The sequence below is a fragment of the Mastomys coucha genome, unplaced genomic scaffold (assembly GCF_008632895.1).
Source record: "Mastomys coucha isolate ucsf_1 unplaced genomic scaffold, UCSF_Mcou_1 pScaffold17, whole genome shotgun sequence".
In the NCBI taxonomy this organism is placed as follows: Eukaryota; Metazoa; Chordata; class Mammalia; order Rodentia; family Muridae; genus Mastomys; species Mastomys coucha.
The window spans coordinates 21349225-21373706 of NW_022196899.1; the positions used below are offsets into that span (position 1 = coordinate 21349225).

At 45.4% G+C, this 24482-nt stretch overlaps 1 protein-coding gene across 3 annotated transcripts in view; it reads left to right on the top strand.

Annotated features, from left to right (window-relative positions):
* The window catches only part of Pld1 (phospholipase D1), a 208772-nt gene that overhangs the window by 29314 nt on the left and 154976 nt on the right, over positions 1-24482 (top strand). The window contains exon 1 of one of the 3 annotated variants that reach the window (XM_031376478.1): positions 18431-18621. The exons of the other annotated variants lie outside the window; for them this stretch is intronic. The gene's annotated coding sequence lies outside the window, so the exon portion shown is untranslated. Of the gene's footprint in view, positions 1-18430; positions 18622-24482 lie in introns of those variants that run through there. 3 annotated transcript variants of the gene reach the window in all.

The window sequence follows — 24482 nt, forward strand, 5'->3', positions numbered from 1 at the left end:
AGGCAGAGAGGCAGAGAGGCAGAGAGACAGAGAGGTAGAGGGGCAGAGGGGCAGAGGGGCAGAGAGGCAGCCTTCACAGAGGTAGCGCTTTACCTTTCTTGCAAAAGTGGGTTAGGTGCAGGTAGACGAGTTCCAAGGTGCCTCCTGCATCTCTGTAGCAATCCATTGTGACATCTCTAAGTTGTGGCCTTTGTCAGAGAAGGTGTGTGGCATGTCCTATTCACATTGTGTGCAGAGAGTGAAGGAAAGGGAGAGATGGCTCTCTGAGAAGGACCTACCTGTCGTCCAAGCCCTCGCAGGCACACTTCGTAGCTGGAACTTAGTCCCCTCAGCCACTACACCTAGCCACACTCGGCACTTCTTAGTTATTATGAACCTCATTTTCAAAGGCTGGCCATTATCGCTACATCCTCAGAAAGATGCCTTGTAAAAGGATACCGTTGGTGACTCTCTGGATGGATCCACACCGTGAAGCCCTTCCTCTGCGTCCTCTCACCAGAAAAAAACTGCTCCTCAGAAACTAGCTAAGTTTGCCAGACACGTGGAGTTAGTAAATTACAGGTATTTAGGAGCTTATTCCAGGGATATAGCTTACTCATCAGAAACAGGTAGTACAAACCGAGCCACCATGAGCAGAGGCAGAGAGGCAGAGAGAGAGGGGCAGAGAGAGAGAGAGAGAGAGAGAGGCAGAGAGGCAGAGGCATGGAGTTACTGAAGTATGAAGTTCCTAAGAGACTTTCAGTGGATAACTACAGTCCTGTTAAGGGGAAGCTTCCTGTTGACCCTCAACGGAATCTACAAATCCCATCATGGCATCCAAGCTGGCCTTGAACTCACACCAGAGATACACCTGCTACTGTTTCCCACATTCTGGTTAATGGCGTGGGCCACAGTGCCCAGCCCTGTAAGCTCCTTTTTTATATTGCATTTTTACTTATTTGTTTTTTTTGTTTTTTTTGTTTTTTTTTTTGTGATGCACCTGTGTGCCATAGCATACACGGAGTGGTGGACAACTACTCTTACTGTGGTGGAGGCCACTCTCTACTCCTCCATGTGGCCTGCAGTGATGTGCATGTGCCACAGTACCCACAGGGTGGAGAGAACAATTTGTAGGGTCTATTGAGTCTTCTCTACCACGTGGGTCTGCAAGATGGAACTCAGCTCCTCTGGCTTGGCACTGGGCTTCAGGTGCCTGGACCTGCTGAGCCATCTCACCCCCAGATTTAAATTCTGGAAAACAGACATAAGTAACGAGTTGCAGTGTTTGTTTCAAACAGAGATGTTCCTTTATTGTGGGATTTTTCTTTGCCACAGTAGGGTTGATTCTCCCTTCCAAGGCCGTTCTCAGAGAAGGCTCCCTTTATCCTTACAGCAAATAGTTCTTGTCCTTTGCTTAGTGCAAGCTCAGTGATGGACACTCTTGGTCCCAGTCAGGTGAGACTCTCAGAAACTTTGTGGTCCGGTGGTGGAGAGACCGGAAGGAGGTCCTCTGGTATTCATGAGAAATGGTTTGTTTTGTTTCATTTTGTATTGTTTGAGATAGGGTCTCACTATGTAGCTTTGACTGGTTTGGAACACTCTATGTAGACTGTGTTGGCTTCAAACTCATGGAGATTCGCCTGCCTCAAACTCCTGAGTGCCGGGGTTAAAGGCATGCAGGGTTTCAAGGGGCCTGAACTGGCCTTGAACTTTGTGAATACCTCGGGCTGGTCTTGAATACCCGGATCTTCCACCTCTGCCCCCAAATGCTGGGATTATACGTAGGCACATGTACTACTTCAGAACAGCCTCTCGCGTGTCCATTCCCGGTAATACACATATATCACCAAGCCCATTTTTTAATATAAGGTGCTGGAAATCCAAACTTAGGTCCTCTTGCTTGCAAAGCGAGTGCATCACCCACTGACCCATTTACCCAGCCCTTCAATGACGGATAGCATCTTCATTATTCTCAGGGGATATGAAGCCGCCCAATTCAGGCATGCCCTGTGGGCAGCGTGCCATATCTATGATCTGCAGGAGATAAGTGGGAAGAAGGAGCCATAATAAAGAATTGAGAGTGTGCTGGGGATGTTTTTATGGCAGACATCCCATCCGTTGCTAAGCTCTTCCAGGAGGTGCACGTGGTCTCTGGGGAGGGAGAGCCCAGAATGCTGTAGTAAGCAGTGAGACACAGCTGAAGGAGGCCCACCGTCCTGTGCTCGCACCGGCACTCACTCTAGATTCCACGTAGGCAGTGCTCATCCTGGATGCCTTCCCAGCCCTGCATCTGAAGCAGATATCTGCCCTGCTCTGGGTGTGGCTGCTGCAGCTGCGGCTGCCTTGCTTGCCCCACCGCTGAGAGTCCTTTGACCTCTCGGTGGTTCCTACACCTCTGTATGAAGCTAAAGATAGTGGGAGTGGAGTGGGGTTTGCCAACGGGCACGATTTCAGACACAGTAATGAATAAATAAGTAAACAAGCAAATATTTAAAAACATATGAGATAAAAAAAATGTCTGTGTGTGTATAGCATACCTTGGTGTGGGTGTGGTGGCCAGCTCGTGGGAGCTGGGTCTTCCCTTCCATCTTTAGACAGCTTCTGGTCATTGGATTTGAGTCACTAGGCTTGCATAGTATCTATCAGTACTGAGCCGTGTCTCTGTCTCAGTTTTTAAAAAAATATTTATTTATTTATTTTATGTATATGAGTATACACTGTAGTTGTACAGATAATTGTGAGCCTTCATTTGGTTGTCGAGAATTGAATTTAGGACCTCTGTTTGCTCTGGCCAACCCCACTCACTCTGGTTGGTCCCAGTTGGCTCCACTCGCTCCATCCCTGCTAGCTCAGGCCCAAAGATTTCTTTATTATTATAAATAAGTACACTGTAGCTGTCTTCAGGACGCACCAGAAGAGGGCGTCAGATCTCATTACGGGTGGTTGTGAGCCACCATGTGGTTGCTGGGATTTGAACTCAGGATCTTCAGAAGAGCAGTCAGTGCTCTTACCCGCTGAGCCATCTCGCCAGCCCTCTGTCTCATTTTTTTTAATTTTATTTTTTTCTCTGCTGAATGTTAGAAGTTATTTTGGGGGTGGTATTTTAACTTTTAATTCTCAGGCCACACTCTGACGCTGAGGGAAGTCAGGGCAGGAACTCAAAGTAGGAAGCCGAGCAGAGGCCGTGGAGGGGGGAGGGGTGCTACCCACTACTTACTGCCTTGCTCCTCCTCATGGCTTGGTTACCCTAGGTTAACACTTCTGTTGGACTTCCTCGGAGTCTCATCTAGCCCAGGTTATGTCATGGAGGCTGCCCTTGAACTCCTGATCTCTGTAATCTTCAGAGAAGCCGGGGACTTACCTGTTCCGTTTCATACTTCCAGAGCTCAGACCAGGACCAGGCACACAGGAAGCAACGGTGAGCCTCCATGCCTCTTCCCTACCAAAGGCCTTGTGGCTTACTTTCTAAGAAAACACTTCCGAAGGGAGCCCCGCCTCGCTCGTGGCTTGGAAGTCCTTCTCTTCATGCATGTCTTTCACTGGACTTCCTGCGCAGTGCCTCACCTTCCGAGCGTTATATTAGGCGTTTTTATTGTTGCGGGAAGCCGTCTGACCAAAAGCTGCCTGCCTAAAGGAGAAAGGATTCCTTTCCATTTAGTTCGAAGGGATCCAGACCATCATGGGAGGGCAGCACGGCAGCGGACCCGTATGTGTGATCGGTCACACTGCATCTGCAGCCAGGAAGCAGAGAGTGGACTGGATGTCAGGCTGGGCTAGAAAACACCCGAGGTTATACACTTCCTCCAGTGAAACTCCACCTCCTAAGAGTTCCACAACCTTCCCAAAGCTCCAGCACGCAGAGACCAAGAGTTCAAACACACACACACGCACACACACACACACACACACACACACACACACACACACACACACGCCTAGGGAGAAGGTTTCACGTTCAAACCGCGGCAGCTCTGAACCCTTTCCCAGGGATTCCGTCCTCCCTGCGAGCTTACGTTATTCTAAGTCTCTCCAGTGTACAGTGTACAGACCATCCCTTGGGTCATCTTTCCTATGGCCTTTGCCTTCCTGCTTTGGCTAGCCCAGGCCTTCCCTCAGGGCTCTTTCTTCCCCAGCTCTCTCCAGTGTGCGCATTCACTTGCACTGGCTGGCCTGCCTGGGCCTGCTGATTCACTTCTTCTAGTCTCTTCCTGCGAGCACCACAACATACACTGCTTTCACGCCTCTGGCCAGCTCCTCCTTGCCTCAGTGAGACTCTCCTTATTCCCTGCCCTTTCTACCCCGCTAAGCCTTTCCTCTGCACTGATTGCTCACTAGGATCATTGGCCTGTGAGCTCTTATCTCATACAGTGCTGCTTCGTCTCTGTCTCCAGATGTACAGGGTAGGTGGCCTGCCTGTATCTCAGATTAGAGTAAACCCTTCTATGCTCCTTGTGAGATCCCAGTCTGCTTTTTCCTCCCCCTCCCTCTCTCTCCCCCTTCCTTTCTCTTCCTCTCTTGGCATTTTTTGGTGTTAGAACTTGGCCCGTGCTCTCCTGCTCTGGGGCTCATGCAGTAGGATATGTACTTCCTCTCTGAAGATGGGATAAGCATCTCATACCTTGGTAGAGCCCTACCTGATGCATACTGTCATGCAGGATGAGTAATTTCTTCTCTCTTCTGGAACTGCTCCTGGAGCACAATTTTGTTTGTTAGACCATGGAGGCCACCTCCTCCAACGGTCCTCCAACTTTGTGAGGTCCATTTATTATGCGACCTTGAACCTTTAGTGTCTACTGAATTCCTAGCACACAGTAGGTATTCATCAGGTGTTAGAGTAAAGAGTTCATTAACAGACTCAGAGACAGGCATGGTAGCTCATGCCTGTTACCTCAGCATTGGAGAGGCTAAGGTAGGGGAGTTTCGACGGGTTGGAAGGCAGTTGGGGCTGCATAGTAAGTTCTAGGCTAGGCTTAGCTATAGGGTAAGAGCTTGCCTCAAAAAACGAAACACTAAACAAAGATACAAATTAATCTTTCTGCTAACAAACATTTTTTTTTAAAAAAAATCTATGATTGTAACTATTATTGGTTGATTTAGACAGATCTCAATTTGCACCCCAGGCTGGCCTTGAACTCCCAATCTTCCTGTCTCAACCTTGAAAGCAGTGGGATGACAGGCCTGTGCCACACTCTTAGTCAACAGCCGAAAATTAAGCTTAAACAAGACAGGAGTAGTCAAAGCAGCTCGATGAATCTTTGGTAAATGGTCTCCTCTGGCTTCTCAAGCCAGGCTTGATGGGCCACCCTTGGCAGCTAGCAGAGCCCTTTGTTCCTTCAGAATCCCTGAAGTATTTTCCTGGTTAAATGAAGTATTTTCATTTTAAGAGATGTGAAGAGCTTTTTTTTTTTTGGTTTTTCAAGACAAGGTTTCTCTGTGTAGCCCTGGCTGTCCTGGAACTCACTCTGGAGACCAGGCTGGCCTCGAACTCAGAAATCCGCTTGCCTCCACCTCCCAAGTGCTGGGATTAAAGGCGCGTACCACCACCACCCGGCTTTTTTTTTTAAAAAACATTTCAACCACATTATCTGCTGTGTTACATTAGTTTTTTGTAGATTTCCTATTGGATTTTATGTTGTCTCTGTTTGTTTGAGACAGGGTCTCCTGGAGCGCAGACAGACGACCCTGGAGCCGATTCAGAATACCGGCTTTGTATTTGGTTCTGATTTGTATCTAGAAGTGGGTAAATGGGTTACCAGGGACCCAGTGTCAAACCTCCTAGTTTCCTGAGATCCTAACTGAGTGAGTTCAGCTGGTCAGGGGTCTTAGAGTCCTAGGCCTTAGTCTCCTGAGATCCTAACTGAGTGACTTTAGCTGATCAAGAGGTTGGTTTGGTTTGGTTTTTGTTTTGTGTATAATCAGATCTTGAAGTAGGAGTAGAATAGAAGTATTGGCCACTTGGGGGCACCCAGGCATTTATTTCACAAGGACAATAGAGACATTGCCAAGGGCAAAGGAGGGAAGAAAACAAGCCAGTGTAGATGGATGTTCCAGCATAGAAACCCAGATGCCTGTGTTGAGGAACCCGAATGAAGCCTGACCCTCCTGGCAGGCCCAGTGACTATTCATGGAAACTTCTGCAAGACAAAGTTTTGAGCCTCAGAGGAAGCCAGAGGTGGGAGAGCAGAATGCTCAGGTTAGCCATCTTTCCTAGGATAGGACCCACATCTACATCAGACATGGGCTGGATGCAAGACTGAGGCACGGACAACAGAAACTGGAAGGGTGAAAATGGTGATAACTTATCAATGGAAGCCATTAGTATGAGCCATGTGTGTGCTGAAGACTTACAAATGTTCCTCAACTTCCAGTGAGGTGGAGTGTGATAGAGGAGGACACTGAGTGTTTTCCAGTGGCCTCTGCATGAGCATACAAACATGTGTACTTGCAATACACAGGAGGTACACCCCCTGGCCAATCTGATGGAAACAATCAGATTGATTAAGAGGATCTCTTCCAGCAGGGCGTGCTGGCACATGCCTATAGCCCCAGCACTTAGAAGGCAGAGGCAGGCGAATCTCTGAGTTCAAGACCAACCTGGTTGACATATCAAATTCCAGGATAACCAGAGCTACAGCTAGTCTCCAAAAAACAAACAAACAAACAACAAAACAAAACAAAACCAAAACAAACAAACAAAAAATTCCCCAGCAACAATTGACTACAGCAGCAACAACAAGAGTAACAACAACAAACCAAGATGGTGGGCATCCTCTGAGGCACAATACCCAAAGGTGATCTCTGCACCTGTACACACACTATACCTGCACACATGTGTACCTGTATACACAAACACACTCATACACACACCCCTAAAATGCATGAATATAGCTACTCTACCAAGTCACACAGGACACTGTACTCAGATCATATAACTGACAAAAAACCTAGGAGCGCTGCCACTGTCCAAAGTCACTAGAGATGATTTGTCACAAATCTAGGAGAAGATCCAAACTCAAAACTGGAAGGCCGGTTACTATTGAAGACATTTGGCTTTGACATCATGCTGAGGCTCAGGGGACGTGGTTCGAACTGTGTAAATGGAAGATCGTCCGTGAGAGCCTGGCTTGCGTGAGAGTCAGCAGGAATCTTCCTATGGTTCTTTTTCAGTGGAAACCTCATCAGATTGATGTATTTCCCTGAGTCTATTATATATGTATGCATATATACATACATAAAAGACCTGATCTCTAGTTTGGAGTTAGTAACCCCACAGCATCCTTTGCACTTCAGCGTTCTCTGACCTTCTGTGTTATTTGACTACTTAGCAAACAGGACTCTGTAATGTAGGATCTGAGTCCTGTCTCCTGATGTGGCTCCTCCTCGCTTCAGGAAGACTGCGGGCCTGGGTCTTTTCTTTAGCTTTGTGGGTTCACAGATTTGCTTGTATTCATTCAGCCAGGCACGGACGAACCATGTCTTTGTTTAAAGTTAAATTGAGGGCTTGCTGAGGTGGCTCAATGCGTAAAGGGGCTTGCTGCTAAGCCTGATAACCTGTGTTTGACACTGAGACCCACATGGTAGAAGGAGAGGGAACTCCTACAAGTTGTCCTCTGTGAGGACACACACACACACACACACACACACACACACACACACACACAGAGAGAGAGAGAGAGAGAGAGAGAGAGAGAGAGAGAGAGAGAGAGAGAGAGAGAGAGAGAGAGATGCAGAGAGACAGACAGAGGCAGACAGAGACAGAGAAAGAGATGGGGGCGGGAGAATACATTTAAAAGATTAAATTAACCCTCACCCTTGTGGTTATTCTCTCTGCCTCTCCTCCCATCAGGCTGTTCAGCAAACCCCAACCATGTTAAAATCAAGATCGCATGGCTCGGCACACTTCCCCAGCAGCTGAGTGTACATGGAGAACACTATACACAGCTCTGCCAGTGTGCACTTAGTTGGTCGTTGCCCCCCTACCCCTCCTTTGCCTACTCCGAGTGCTGGCAGCCATAGCAGAGTCCCCAGAGAGTCTATTGTCTTGTCTTCCTGCGTATCTCTGTTTCTTCCCCCAAACCTACATTCCCTTCTGCGTCCCTAGGCTAAAGATCTTATATGTCAAGGAGAACCTACATAGTCAGAAAGAATGAGACTGTCTCCTCATGATCTAATCCTCCTGTATGCAGCTGTCATGTTGTTCCCATCAGCCCAGGTCTTTAAAATAACGAACTGCGTATTTTCCTGAGTCACATCTATCTTACCCAGTATACCCTCTGCTTCTGCCTATTCAGAACTCTGCATCCTCCAACACCCAGCATCCTTAGACACCCTTCATGTATTAGACTGTTTTTATTATTCATATATTCCATAGTATCCTCTCTCAAGAGTTCCCTGTGCATCATGCTTACTGAAATAAGCTAGGCACAGAAAGAAACCTGCTATTTCTATTTATTTATTTATATGAGGAAGCTAAAACATCAATATCCTGCCATAAAAAGGAGAATAGTGCTTCTCTGAGCCTAGGAGCAGTGTTGGGAGGGACAACAGGCTAGCTAGCAGGTACCAGGATGCATTTAGTGGGAAGGTTAATGCTATATTCTATATGTAGCCCAGCAGGATAATTAGGGTTGGCATCCATTACTAATGTAGGAGTTTCAAAGTTCCCAATGCAAACTAATTCTAAAGGTCTGAGGTGGTGTTTTGGTATTTATCCTGATCTGATCGTGACTGGTTGTAAACTTACTTAGAAATGTCACACTGTACCCCATAAACATGTCTAATTACTAATTAATGTTTCACTTAAAAAATAAAAATAAAAAAAAAATAGCCCTTTAATCTTGTGTCCCCTCTACTTCCCCTTTATTTAAGACATTGGCTCAGGTGCTGCAGGCTGGCTTTGAATTCACTATGGAATTGAGCATGGTCTCAAATTCCTGACCTTCATGCCTACACCCTCTCAGGTGCTGCTGATGCTGGTGTGCAGCACTAAATCTGGTAGATAGTTTCTATGGTGCTGGGACTGAGCCCGGGGCTTCGTGTATGCGTGGCAAAGCCCTCTACCAGCTGAGCCACAGCCCCATCCGTCCCTCTGTTCTTCAGAGCAGAACTCACTCTATGAGTAAGCTAACCAGGTCCTTCCCAAGTGTCCTCCCTGACATCTTAGTATAAACCTTTCAGACTCCTGGATTTGGCAGCGTCTTCAGGTGAGCCTGACTTACAGTCAGGACCCCTCCATTGCTGTTTGGCTCCATGGCCTCCGGGTTCCTGTCTCGGCTTCTCTGATAACGGATTGTACCTATAAGCTAAATAAACTTTTCATCCCCCAAGTTGTTTTTGGACAGTGTTTTTAATCACAGTAATAAAAAGCATCCTGAGACACATGGCTTTTTACCCTCCTCCTTTAAAGTCTCTCTGGAGTGGCAGTTCCCAGAGAGGCCTCCCCTGAGCACTCACCTCCAGAGTGTGTCACTGCTCCTCGGGGTCACCCCTCCCCTCCACCGTCCTGACTTCCCTGATTCCCCTGCTCTGGTCTTCCCAGCACTGCTTTTACGTTTATGTCTTTCATCTGTTATCTTTCCAGTACTGGGAATCAAACCCCAGGTTCACGAGCATGCTCTGCAAACACTACCACTGAGCTACGTCCTCAGCTATAGCTGATTTTAATTTTTAATGTTAGGTAGTCTGATTTCCCTAATAGAGTAGTATCTCCCAGAAGGCATGGGCTTTGTGCATTGTATCATTACTTCTGATAACAAGGCCCACATCATAGTGTGTGTTAAATGAACAAGTATTGAATAATTGACCCTGGTCAGTTCCACAGTTCAGGCTTCGTTTTCTTCACCTGAGAAGTGAAGTTAGTGACAGTACCTACCATGTTGGCCGCACATGAGTGGAAAATAAGATACCGAGTGTTTAACTCATTACATATGGTGTGTATAATGCGACATGTGTGCTATCATATTGCTACTACCACACTGCTCATTTTGTGACAGAATATATTATACATTAAATTATGAGTGAACAGTTTATAAGCTATGATGCCATCCCTCTAGCTTCCTTTTGAGGTAGGTCTCCTGACTGCCGTTCATTTTTGAGACACATCTTATATAGTTCAGGCTGGCGACCAACTTACTGGGTAGCCAGCGTGACCTTGAAGTTCTGATAATCCTGCGCTGGGATTTCATGGATGCTTCATTTGAGTGGTGCTGGAGACCAAACGCAAGACTTTGCTCATGGTCGGCAAACAGTCTACCAACTGGGGCTGGTCCCTAAGCCCTAGTTTTGGGGGCACTAAATGTACTTTGACTCTCTCAGCATTTTCAATTTCACCTTGGTTTTGTTAGAAGGCAAGATCATGACAAATTGTAGGTTATCTGATACTCGGTGAGGAGGGTTAGTTGAGAATGACTCCCATAGGCTCGTAGGTTTGAAACTGGGTGCCCAGCGAGTGGAACTGTTTGGAAAGGACTGGGAGGCATGGCCCTGATGAAGAAGGTGTGTCACTGGAGTGAGTTCTAAGATTTCAACGATCCATGCCCTTCCTGGCCATCTCTCTGCCTCATGCTTGTAGACCAAGATGTAAACTCCCAGCTACCACTCCAACACCGTGCCTGCGTGCCTGCGTGCCTGCTGTCACGTTGCCTGCCATGATGATCATGGATCCTAACTAACCTCCTGGAACTGTAATCCCTTAAGAACCTCTTTCTTCTGTAAGTTGCCTTGGGAATGATGTCTAATTACAGCAAAGGAAGCACCGAGGGGCAACGGGAATCTCGTACTTAAATCGTGTAGGGAAGGAAGGAAGTATTCTGGGTGAGAAGGGAAATTACTCTGGGCTTGTTGCCCATTGAGTTCCTTCTTCCAGAGAGGCAGGACCTGGGTGTTACACTCTCTTCCTTCCTGTATAGCCATGGGGGGATTGCGTTCAGGTCAACAGCGGGAGAGTACAGCTCTTCTGGTCCGGGAGTCCAGTGATGAAACCTTAAACTCCTGATTCTCCTCCCTCCTCCTCTAAAGTGCTAGGATGAGAGGTGTGTGCCACCAAGACTAGTGTATGAGATAAGGTGATCAAGGCTGGTGCTTTATGCAGGCTTTGTAAGGACCCTACCAAGTGAGCTACATTGCTAAGCCCCTTCAACTTTTTTTTTTTTAACTCATAGGTTTCTCTATGATTAAAGCTAAATTATCATGATTGAAAAAAAAAAAGTATACATCATAGAAGGTGAGCAGCCTGTGAACTCAATGACTTGTTAGGCAGTCAAACTTGAGACAAAATTTGCTTGAAATTTATATTGTTTTGTGTAAAACCAAAATAACGTAGAGATATTAAACAGGCTGGAGAGAGACCACTTGCTGTTCTCTGAGAGAACCAGAGCTGGGTTCCCAATACCCACATGGCAGCTCACAACCACTCGTAACTCCAGTTCCAGAGGATCTGTCAGGCTCTCCTCAGGCATTTGCAAACACAAGCACTTTCAAACACGTACACATGCCCATAGATTAAAAATACAACATTTTTTTTTTTTTTTTTTAAAAATCCTAAACATATATACTTTAGAGAGTTTTAAACACCTGTACTTTCAATTTTGTGGTATAACCTCTCAAAATGAGGTTACATTTTCGGGGGTTAGACTAGATTTCAAAGTAATTTGCAGTAGTTAAGGACATAAGCCTATAAAAGTAAGAGACGCAAAATAAAGTCAACAAATGGGAGGAACCCTGACAGCTGCTGTAGACCAGGCCTAGACATGGCAACAATGAGTGCCATTGTCCTTTCAGGTCATCCTGGCAACACGAGTCACAGATCAAATAGCCAATGGCAGTTGGCAAGCACAGAAGGCGGAGAACAAAGCCGCATGCCAGCTTGTCCATCTAATTCCAAACTAATCGCTAGAGCAGAGGCTTCTGTCTGGGTTATGAGTGATAGAAAATTTCAACAGGTGTATACTGTACACTCATAATTCACACGCTGACAGCCAGAAGGGCTGTGACTGTGAACAGAGCCTGAGGGAAGGGTGGGGTGGTCACTAGGCTCTACCCTCACTGGGTGGTGACTGGGGTGGTGACGAGGATGGGCTGTCCTGTACTCATGGCTGAAGATCCACTGGGTGGGTAGCAGTTACCTCAAGCCAACTGGGTCTGGCTCAGCGTGGGAGTCAGAGAATGGTATTGTCTTACGGGGCAGCTTCTGCTGAGGTCCACACGGGCTGAGTTGCCTGCCTTCAAGTCTGAGTCGCCGGGAGCAGGTACACGTGGAGGGATGTTGTTTATGTCAAAGAAGGATGAATGCTGGTTTTGAACTCTGCAACCGAACCCAGGCTCATAGTTACAGTAGAGTTTTCTCTTTTTGCTTTCTGTTTTATTATTGTGGGGAGACCACGTCATGGCATACAGGTGGAGAGGTCCGAGGACAACTATGCGGAGCTAGTTCTGTCCATCCATGTTTTCATGGGTCCTGAGGATCAAGCTCAGACCGCCAGGCTTCCAGGCAAGCACCTTTACACATGTTACCCTGGGTTTCCTTTTCTGAATGCCATTCCTAAGAATCTTCTTATGACTTCTTCTTTCTTTTTTTCAGTATTCAGTTTTTTATTTTTAAGGTAGAGTCTCATGTAAGGCTAGCCTCTTTGAATTTAGTATTTAGCTAAGGATGACTTTAAACGTTTTTTTTTTTTCTGAGATAAAATTTCTCTTTATATCCCTGGCTGCCCTAGAATTCCAGAGATCTGCCTGCCTGTCCCTCAAGTGCTGGGATTGAAGCTGTGCCCTGTCACACATGGCTGACCTTAACCTGTTGGCCCTCCTGTCTCTGTCTCTAGAGTACGGGTAGCATGCGTTACCCAACCTTGTTTATGTCTTGCTGGGGATTGAACCGGACCCCAGACATGCTAAGCAGGTGCTCTCTCTCTGCCAGCTGAGCCACTCACCCCAGACATCAGATATCCTCCACTTTCTGTATGCCGTGGGGACCTCCCATATTCTAACAGACTTAATAACCCCTCTCTGGAGAATGATCTTTACCATGTAAAATTAAATGTATAAAATTATAAAGAAAATCAATAACTGAGAGTCATAGATATGACAACAAATGAATATTGTAATCCTGTGGGACCCTCTTGTTTAAAGTGCACAGTGCTGTCAAGGTGGTAGGTCTAATGATCACTACTAATCTGAACTTAGGATCTATGGGAGTGGTACTCTTAGATATTAGTAACAATTGTGACATGCTACAAGGTCATCTTTGACTTCTATTAATAACAAGCCATAGGAAAGGCAGTTCTTTTTAAATTAAGAAATTGAGTTTATCTATCTATCTATCATCTATCTATCTATCTATCTATCTATCTATCTATCTATCTATCTATCTATCTATCCATCCATCCATTTGCTCATGGCACCCATGTGAAAGTCAGAGTAAAGCTGTGGAATTCAGTTCTTTCCTTCCTTCCTGGGATAGACCTCAGGTAGTCAGCTTGATGGCAGGCACCTTCACTGAGCCAACTCTCAGGTCAAATCTATATTCGTGAGGGAGCTATTGATGATGTGCTGTCAGGCGTACCTCTGGAGACTTCTAAGTTTTAAAAATTTTTTAGGTGTGTGTGTGTATGTGTGTGTGTGTAGTGTGTGTGTGTGTATGTGTGGTGTTTGTGCTGTGTGGAGAAGGAAGGCTTAGGAGCCATGAGCCACCTGGTGTAGATGGTCAGAAACAAGCTCAAATCTTGTGGAAGAGCAGGAAGCACTTTTAATTACTGAGGCATCTTCCCAGCCCAACTCCCTGTACAGCCTTGTCTGTCTGTCTGTCTGTCTGTCTGTCTGTCTGTCTATTTTCATGTGTATGGGTATTTTGCCTGTATGTCTGTGCACCATGTGGGTGCCCAGAGGCCAGAAGAGGGCACTGGATGCTTTGGAACTGGAATATAAATGAGCATTTTACTTTTGTTGTATTTTATGTCCATTAACTTGCTTGTTATTTTCTCTTCCTCGATGTGTAGGAGTGTATGTGTATGTTCTGCGTGTACAGAGATTCACCTGGGTGGAGGCTAGGGGAGAGCCTTGGCTGTTACCCTCATCTGCCACCTTGTTTGAGAGGGCAGAGTTTCTTGTTTTTCACCTCTGCATATGCCAGGCTGGCTAGGTGGCCCAGAACGTCTAGGGGTTTTCCTGACTGTACTTCTTGTCTGCCCCATGAGAGCATTGGGATTGCAGATATGCACTACTGCATCCCGAGTTCTGGGGACTGTAACGCTCATCTTCATGCTTGTGTGGCAAGTGTCTCACCCTTATTTCTTATTACAGTCATTCATCCAGCATTGTATGTATGCATGTGTATGCTACCATGTGTGTGGAGGTGAGAGGACAGGCTGCAGAATTTGCTTGGTTCTCTTCTTCAACCATGTGAGTTCCAGGGTTCAAATTCAGCTTTAGGCTTGGTGGCAAGTATATTTATTATAGATTTATAATTAATAAATATATAGATTTATTAAGGTAGATCTATCTTGTTTGGAAGCGCCCATATTTATTTGTTTTTGTTTTGAGACAGGATCTCTAGCCTAGGCTGGCCTTGAATTCATCAAGTAGCTGAAGATGACTTTGAACCTCTGATCCTCCTGTTTCTATATCCGACACACTGGGATTATAGGCTAGTCCTACTACACGTGATTTATGCTGAGCTAGAGACTGAACCGAGGATTTTGTACATCACTAGGCAAGTGCTTTATCAACTGGATTTTATCTGGGCTCCGAACTTGAACATTTAAGAACACCCCCACACTCCCGTCTTTTCGTGACGTCTTCTGTCTTCTTTGCCTCCTCGCCTCTCCACCATGCTTCCCAGTCCCACTCAAGGCTTCATGAGGTGAAATCAGAGGCCTCCTACCTTCCTCATGGCGTGTGTGTTCTGCCAGTGTCCCAGGCTGGGCATGCTTCCTCAAAGGATGCTCAGTGCTACCCCATGTCCTCTGCCTGGGCACACCTTCCCTCCCCCGTCACTTCCAGCTCTGTTCTGTGTTGCCTCTCTGGAGTCCACTGAGGACTGTCACAGACAGTCCTGGTCTGCTTACCTTTTCCAGAATCTGGCAGGGCACATGCCAGTTCAGTACAGTGTCCCTCTGTGGCCAGTGGAAACCATTGTACAACCAACCTTGGATACATATGGATTTAGATTGTATACATCCTTTGTATAAAATGACATGATATGCCCGAAACTTACATGTCTTCCATAGGCTTTAACCGGCCTCAAGCAAGATTTCTTGTGATCCATGGTGTAATACGTACGCTATTTAGAGAGCTGATACATTATAGTTTGACTGTTTTACAGCATGACAGCAGTTGTACCCCATTAACTCTAGCTGCATAGGGGATAATGATAAGAAAGAAACGGATATGTTCGTATGGACATGGTTTTCTCTCAGCTATTTTCCATCTGAGGTTAGGGTCAGAGCTCATGGTTAGGAATAGTGACTTACTTCAGTTTAGCCGCAGCTCTGTGACTGTGTCAGTCCTGTGTCACTCCTGGATAGCTCTCCTTTCGTGTGTTAGCCAGGTATAGTAGAAGGGAGATGAAGCTTAAGTGAATTTATAATGGTGATGCACTTGGCATCCATACCTGACTCATAGCAGGAGCTTCAGTAATACCCGCACTGTTGAGTTAAATGCTTGGGCATCTTTAAAAGCTGCATCCCAACGTAATTTCGTTTTGCTGGGGTTTAAATATTCATCACGCTCACTGAGGTTGACTTCGGGCTTTGATTTTAGAAACATTAACTTACATGACACCAAAGGACATCTTTTGTGTAAGTACAGGCAAGCACATTCCTGGAGGCACCTGTGGAGGTCAGAGGACAACCTCGGGGTTGGGTTTCTTATCTTCTCGCACCACACAGCTTGAGGCAAAGGCTCTGTCTGTCCCCCTGTCCCACACACATACACAACTGCCACGTGCCGGGCTTCTTGGCTCCTGAACTATCTGGGATTCTTTGTGTTCCACCTCCCACGTCTCTGTGCGAGTCAGGCTGAGATGATTATACACATGTGCTGCCATGTCCAGCTGTATGTGGGATCTTGGGATTCGAACTTACACAGCAAGCATTTTCCTAGGCCGTCTTTGCAGCCTGAATATTTTCAGCTTTTTGAGACAACATCTCAAATAGCCCAGGCTCACATCATACTTTATAGCTGAGAATGACCTTGAGTTCATGGTCCCTCCTCCTGCCTGCCCCTCCCAAGTACTGGGATTACAGATGAGCTACCACACCCTCTGCTTCTCTAGATCAAATCCAGAGTTTTGTGTGCACCAGGCAAGCATGCTATCTCCTGAAGCTTAAAGGGAAATAAATTTTGACCGCAAAGATAAATCCTAAAGATAGATTATTTGTTTATTTTTTTACTGCAGGGTCTAACTGTGTAACCAAGGCTGACCTCTGCCTCACCCTCTGGAATGCTTCTGGAATGTGAGGCATGTGTCACCACATCCAGGGAGAAGAAGCTTTATAGAGTGAAGTGCTGCTGTCACTCGCTCACCTAGCTGAGTTGGGGGTCTATCTGTATATCTGTGTTTCAGAGCTAGTGCTTTGAAACATGGTTTCTCGCAGGAGGAGAAGAAAAAAAAAAAACTACATATTACAAGTTAGAGACTTCCTTGGGAATCGAATCACATGTTTTTATGATTTATGTTGGCAAACTAGAGCCGCATAAAAGAGATGGCTTTAGGCTCAATTACTTTCTGGGATCAATGTTTTTCAGAAATATTCTACTTTTGTAGGTGAGAACATTTTAGTGATTCTTAACTGCCCGTCAATGTTGAAGTAACTGGTTCTTCCTGTTCTTCCAACCCCAAGCCATCTCCTTCCCCTGAGGTCTGTTAGAACATTCCAGGCATCTCCTGGTTCTGCCAGCAGGTGGGGTACTGGCACTTTTAAAGCCTCTGGTTACTTGCTCCAGCCTGGTTTTCTTCTCTCAAGTACTGGGATTCTCCTGTCTTCCATGATTTTTATCTCCAGGAGAAACTGTTGGACCTGGGCCTGGATTAGGGAGATGAAGAGGTGGGTGTTAGATGTGCGTTGTCTCTGGGTTTTCCTGCCTGACACTGTGGCGCTAGCATGTGCAAATCCCTTCTGCGTCACAGGTGTGGAGTAACTTAGCTTCACCATCTAAGTTCTGCTTGGCAGTGAATGAATCAGGTTTTTCTTGCCCCGTTTGATTCTGTGTTACACTATAGAGGAAATGTAGGTTATTATGTTAAAGTAGATCTGATTTAAATAAATTAGTACTTTACATAAAAACTAGCAAGTCTTTGAAACATTATTCCTAGGGTTGAGAAGTAGGGAACAATTGTATTTATTTTGAGTACATTATGTTAAAAGGCCGAGTGAACCGTATGTTGCTATATTGACTGTGTTTTAGAGCCTAGTCACTTGAAAAAGATTATCAATGACTTTAATGTAGAATGAAAACTAATTTTTTGATTGATAATTTTGAAACGAGGGTATGTGATATTAAAAGACAATAATGATGCACTTGAAAATATCTTTTTAAGGAGATTTGGTGGTACATGACTTTAATCCCAGCACTAGGGAGCCAGAGGCTGGTAGATCTCTGTAAATTTAAGGCTAGCCTAGTCTACAGAGTGAGTTCCAGGACAGCCAAGCTGATAACACAGAGAAACTATGTCTCGAAAGAAAATAATTTTTTTTGTGAGTACACATGTGTCTGAGTGTATGTGTTCATGTGGAAGTCAGAGGATGACACCCGGGAGCCAGATCTCTCCTTCACCCTCTGGGTCCTGGGGGTTGAACTCGGGCCATCAGGTTTGTCAGCAAGCGCCTTTTCTTGCTTAGCCATCACCCTGGCCCCTGTGGGGCGGGGAGTGGGGATCTTTTTATCCTACAAATATATCTTAAGTGATGAACTGATATAAAGAAAGCTGATATAGATTTATAGGCATGTCAGACCTGACATTAGAAAGCTATTTGACACATTTTCCTTGTGACCTGTATTAATAATTGAGCATTTGTAATAAAGTTTTAAGCTTGTTCTATGTTATGTAAAAATGGAAAGCTAGCGATTAGTATGAGTTTGACTCTCAGAAACAATAATGCCGTACATCTTCCTATACAGTCTTAAATTTCAGTGCTGTATGTTTCAGGATCAGCACCCCAACTTAGGCAACACTTATAAAAAGTCATTTCATGGCCCCAACGGGGAGACTGTACTGCCCTTGTTTAACATGAATCAGCCCCTTTAGTGCAGCGTCTAGGGGACACAAGTGAATGACAGTTCTCTTTGTTTAAGTGTGTGCTCTGGCTTTCTTGGGCAACCAGTGCAAAAACTGAAGCCAAGCTCTATTCTCTCTGTGGCTTTTCTTTTCTCACGGCAGAGTGTCTATTTAGCATATGGGGCGTGGTTTCAAGTTCATTATTGAAGCTTATAGGCTAAAGTGCTCTGTGGGCTTGACCGACTTGAATTGCTTTTAGGGAGCCTGCCAAAGCTGAGCTTGGGAGCAGGACGGCTTCCCCTGTTTATGTGGATTTGTAGGGTAGCCAGTTTCCCCCCATCTCGACTTTCAACTGCTTTGGACATTAGCTTCATAGGAAGAACTCATTCTTTAGAGTAAAATGGAGCACCGCTTTTTGCCAGGGGCCCCAGGTTAGTAATACTTTAAACTTTCTGTTTTGTGTCAGATTTTTTTTTCTGTGCCATCAGGGAGATGGGGTGAGGATAGGAGAAGGCTTGTGCTATTGCAGCGTTAAAAAAAGAGAATACTTTTGATTCCGTTGGTCCTACGGGGCTGGGGTGGGGAGGGGGTTACATTTTCTGACTAAGATATTTTTCTGTCAAATGGAGCCAAGAGGAAAGAGCGTACGCCTGCTGGAGTCGTAGTTTAAAGGGTTGTACTTGTTTGTAAGCATTTTTTACTTCCTTTTTTTTTTTGGTAATGACTTTCTCTGTGTCCTCCCAGTACAGCTAGGGAGAACTCTGGTTCTATGTTTGATGATTTTATTTTAGTTTTTGAGCTAAGTGGTGTGTTATATTCTAGCAAGCCCCATCTTGCACTCTATTTGTTGGATATGGTTTTCCCTGGGGCCTGTTCCTCGGAGTTCCAGCTGATCAGATGTCACGTCACTTTTCCTTCAAAGACTGTCCTGTGAAATACCTCCAGGATGACTGGTGCGGGTGGAGCATCCGGGTGGGCTCAGAGGGGACCCCGTTCCTCCTGGGTTTGTTGCTGTTTTTACTTAAAATAGCTCCCTAGAATAGGAGGTCACCCTAAAAGAAATTTGTCTGTAAAATTGGAGTGTGATGTGCAAGACATGAAAGTAGTGTTAATAATAATAATAATAAAGAAATGAGGCCAATAAAATTAAGAGAATAGCTTCCTCAGTTTCCTAGAGTGAAAGAGCTAGGGGAGCAATTGCGCCTCTCTGTTCATTTGCCCCGGAGGCATCTGACGCAAGACCAGTTCCATTTGACACTGTTTCAGAGTGTGTCTTTCTTAGGATCTGTGGCTTCTCTTCGCCTTGTATATTTAATTGCATCCTTAAGCTAATGTTTTAAAGTATGCAACTATCTGCTACTATGTGTCTACTTTTGCGATTCCCTTCTCTTTTTGTCCAATGGGACAGGCAGTGCGTGTCAGCGTCTGCTTTATTATTTTTTTTCTCTTAAGTATTTTTAAAGATGGAGGGAAAAGGAAGACAGAAGTACTCCTGTGTTCATGTGATTGTGTGCGTGTGTGTGTGTGCATGTGTGTGTGTGTGTGTGATTGGGTGCATGTGTGTGTGCGTGTGTGTGTATATGTGTGTATGTGATTGTGTGCGTGTGTGTGTATGTGTGTGTGCATGTGTGTGTATGTGCATGTGTGTGTGTGTATATGTGTGTGTATATGTGCACGTGTGTGTATGTGTGTGTGTGTATATGTGTGTGTATATGTGCACGTGTGTGTATGTGTGTGTGTGTGTTTGTGCACGTGCATGCACACAGCCTTTAAGGTGCTAAACTTGAAGGATCTCATTATTTCCCATCCTATGCTGAATCTGAAGCTATAAAGTGAAGGCTGCAAGCTGTTTCAGATTATGACCATGGACTTTACACCCCTATGATGGTAGTGCAGGTACATTATTGCCCCCGCCTCCCCAGATACACCCCTTAACCTCAGATCTGCCAGGCAACTTTACAGCTCTAGCTTTGCTGTACTTTAAGTGTGTACTATATGTATGCTTCCACTGCATACGGCTGTGGCGTTGCCTAATTATTAATTATTAAATGTTTCTGGGAGGCTTGAGAGAGGGTCTCTCTGTGTAGTCCTGGCTATCCTGGAATTCACTATGGAGACCAAGGTGGCCTTAAATTCAGGTCCTCCTGCCTCTGCCTCTTGGGTGCTAGGATTAAAGGTCTGTGCCACCGTGTCCACGTACATGGTATTAATTTCAATCTTAAAGGGGAGCCTTTATCAATGTGATCATTGATAGCTGATGGTTTTAAAGAAAAATATAAAGGCTATGTCACTCATTGGTTGCTTATCTGTGCTGAGTGAGTATGGATGAACTCTGTACAAACTCACCTAGTTTATGTGTCCTGGCAAAATCATCTTGTTCCAATGTGCCTTGAGCTTTTTCACCTGGCAATGACACATGGTGATAACATATCTCTGGCTGAAAATAGAAATAAACAAAATAAGAATGAATGTTATAAGTGGGAAACCACCTACAAGCCAGATTTAGGGGCTTTCCCGGAGCATATACACACAAGCAATATATTTTCATTAATATATTAATATATTAATTAATTAATTAATATATATTAATATAATTAATATATTAATATATTTCATAAGGAGTATGAAGGCTATGAAGAAGGATGCTCAATCTCTAAAATCCAGGGCTGGACTATCTGAGCCATCTAGACTTCTACCTTACGGCAGTCAGGCAGTTCTCATCGTCCTGACAGACTGGTCTAGCACCCCCTACATTACTACTTCTTTGGCTCATGTTCAGCAGATATCAGCCCTTGGGTGGCTCTATGCCACCATATCTCAAATTGAGCTTTGAGCTGGTTAATTTTTTTTTTTTAATCCCACATTGGCTTTCCATTCACGGTGCTGGAGATGTCCCATGCCCATCAGGCAGGTTATGCCCCAGTTGATGACCTGGAAGCATGCAATGCCAGTTTTTCTCTTAGAGTGAATCTGAGACAAAGTTGGGGATAGCCCCTGGGCAAATGGAACACTTGGTCATGGCCCACATCTGGAATCTTTTGAAAATCAAATGGTACCAGGACAGGACTCGGGGGGGGGGGGGGGGGGGGGGGGGGAGGACACGAGCAGCCGAGAGCAGCAGCGCTGTGAGAGGTGTGTGTCTGCCAGCACATTTCCAGTTAATCAGTGAATTCCACTCCTATCTCAGATCACTCTCCTCCCCATAGTCTTTGCTGTACAAAGTTTGGGAGGCTCTTGAGCCACAGTGTGTGACCCTATCAGACTTTATTTTAGAGACACTAGTAAATTCTGCATTCTCTACCTTTACTGTCCTTAACCTCCGGTTTCTTGACCTTAACCTTGCTTACTCAAGACACTGTCATGCGTAGGTCTTGTGTTCATACACCAAACAGCAAGGGCCAGGGTAATCCCATCCACCCCCGGGAATTCCCTGTTTTCAGAATGGCGATAAAAACTAACTTCCCGGGACTCCAGAAACTGAGGTAGTATAATCCCACGGTTTAACAAACCACATGCCCAAAGGAAGTTTGAGCTCCTGCGTCCTGGAGTAGTATGGGAGCGGTCACAGTAGGAGCAGTAATGCACTGGTCATAGCAGTAATAACTGCCGCTCAACATGCATTTCCTGGTGTGGCTACTCTTCTGAGTCTCTTTTTCCATCCTCTGAACTACCCCTGAAAGCTCGGCTGTGTTAATGAGACCTATTTTACAGCTAGCAACCACCCTAGAGAGTCCAATAAGGCCAGATCAGCCACAGGATTGTGTCTTAGAGGGAGTTCGGTGCTGGGGCAGACAGGTCCCTGGCGTTTATTACACTAGTGACGAGAGATCATGTTAATGCTGACATCTGCGCTGGTATTCCCATCAGAGGTGTGCGTGCCTGTTAGTTAACCCCTGTCATTCAGGAAGTGTGCCCTTCCTGTCGTTCCTCCACCTAGACGTGTGCGAGCTTGTGCTCGGCTGTCCTAACCAGAGTATAGAGCTTGCCTGTGGCTAGTCAACAGGACCAGAGATGGGCTGGGGAGAATGGCGCAGTTAGTGAGGTAGTTGTTCACAAACATGAGGACCTTAGCAGTCATGTAGGGAAAGAAATAATAGAAAAGGCTAGTGACAAGCATGCTCACCTGTGGTCCCAGCACTGGGGTAGCAGACACCAGAGGGTCCCTTGGGTTTGCTGTCCAGCCAGCATAGCCAAATCGGTTCAGAAAGATCCTATATCCAAAATAAGGTGGAGAGTGATGGAGGGGGAACCCCTGACTTCAACCTCTGGTCTCCATAAGCTTGTGCTCACATGTGTGCATGCACCCGCACCTCGCACCTCCCTCCCCCAACACTCCCTACAAAAGCCTGGAGGTGGTCAGTTTGTGTGCGTAGTCAGCTTAGCGAATTGCACGCTGTCTTCTCACAACTAAAGCTAGTCTTGGGACTTTGTAAACTTCCCTAAGTCTAAAATTATCAAATCAACTAAGGCTAGGGAACTTGTTATTGTTTAGTTTTTGGTTCTCTTCATTCCTGCCCAGCATGACTTCCTTTTGATAAAGGAAGCTTGGGTTATTCTGTCAGTCCTCAGGGCTTTCTGAAGCTATGCATAGTGAAGTTTCCTTAAAATTGTAAATACTCAATTAAGAAACAGAGTATGAATAATTTATGCTCTAAACTGAGCTAAAACATAACATTTGAAAAAAACATTTAGAGGGTTGATTGATATATAGCAGTATAGCCCATGTAGAGAAGGGGCTAGTTTTTGTTTGTGTATCCCCCCATCCCTGCCCCCATGTACGTAGTGTGTGTGTATGTGTGTGTGTGTGTGTGTGCGTGTGTGTGTGTGTGTGTGTGTGTGTGTGTGTGTGTGCGCGCGCGCGCGCGTAACAGGGTCTCATGTATCTTAGATTGGCTTCAAACTCACTATGTAGACTTTGATGGTCTTGAACTTGTGACTCACTTGCCTCTATGTCCTAAGTGCTACAAGTTTAGATTTCTGCTACCACACCTAATTTAAGCGGTGCTGGGTCTGAACCCATGGCTTTGTGTCGATTAAACAAGCTCTCTACCAGCTGAGCGCCCACACTCAGCCACAGGGATGATTTTGGTAATCTCAAATTTTTGATTTAAAGTTTTTCTGGTTTTTTTATTATTGTTGTTTTGGTTTGTTTTTTGGTTTTTTGTTTTTGTTTTTGTTTTTTTGGTTTTCGAGACAGGGTTTCTCTGTGTAGCCCTGGCTGTCCTGGAACTCACTCTGTAGACCAGGCTGGCCTCATACTCAGAAATCCACCTGCCTCTGCCTCCCAAGTGCTGGGATTAAAGGCATGTGCCACACCACTGCCCGGTTTGATCTAAAGTTTTTCTTCCTTTCTCTTTATTTTTATTTCTTTGAGACAGGGTCTCTCTCTGGGTAGCCCCTCATCTGTCCTGGGACTTCTATATAGAGCTGGCTAGTCTCTAGCTCACAGAGATCACCTTCACCTCACAACCACTAGGGTTAAAGGCGTATTCCACCATGCCTGGCTACCTTTTTCTTTAATAGGGATTTATTATTATTAGCAGTAGTATTTGTGTGTGTGTGTGTGTTTGCAGTGTAGCTGTCTGTGTGGTATGTGTGGGGGCCAGAGGGTGTCATAGGGATGTGTTCTTCAATTGCTTCTCCATCCTAGCTTTTCTTCAGTGTGAGTCTAGCCTCACTGAACCATGAGCTCACTACTGTAGGCTAGACTATGAGCCCCCTAGGATCCAGTATCTCTACCCTGCAGTGTGTGTGTGTGTGTGTGTGTGTGTGTGTGTGTGTGTGTGTGTGTGTATGTGGGTGTAGGGGGGTGAGGGTGTAGAGGTAAAGGTTCTTGCCACCATACCAGGATGTCACACAGGTGCTGGGGATCGAGATTTGGGTCTTCATGCTTGCCCAGTTAGCACTATATATTGAGTCATCTTTCCAGCCCAAGAATTTATTATTTTTATCATACAAATCAAAACTGATCTAGGCTGAGAGGTGAGATTAAGGCAAGACGACTTTGTATACAGGATGATTTCACGCAATAGTTGAAACATCAGCGTAGGAGAAGCCTTTGGATGTGTTCTTCGCATATGCAGTGGTTTGGTGACAGTTGTTTAGTCTGACAGCATTGATGACGTTCAGAAAGAACATGGCAACATCCTGAGGCATCCTTAGAGAAGGTGAGATGATGAAGATGGGAGAAACCCGAGAATGGACAGCTTTCTTTTTCCATGTTCTCATTTAATACACTTAATAGGTCACTGAAGGTTAAGAGCAGAAAGCCCTCAAGTCCACAGGTCCAGGA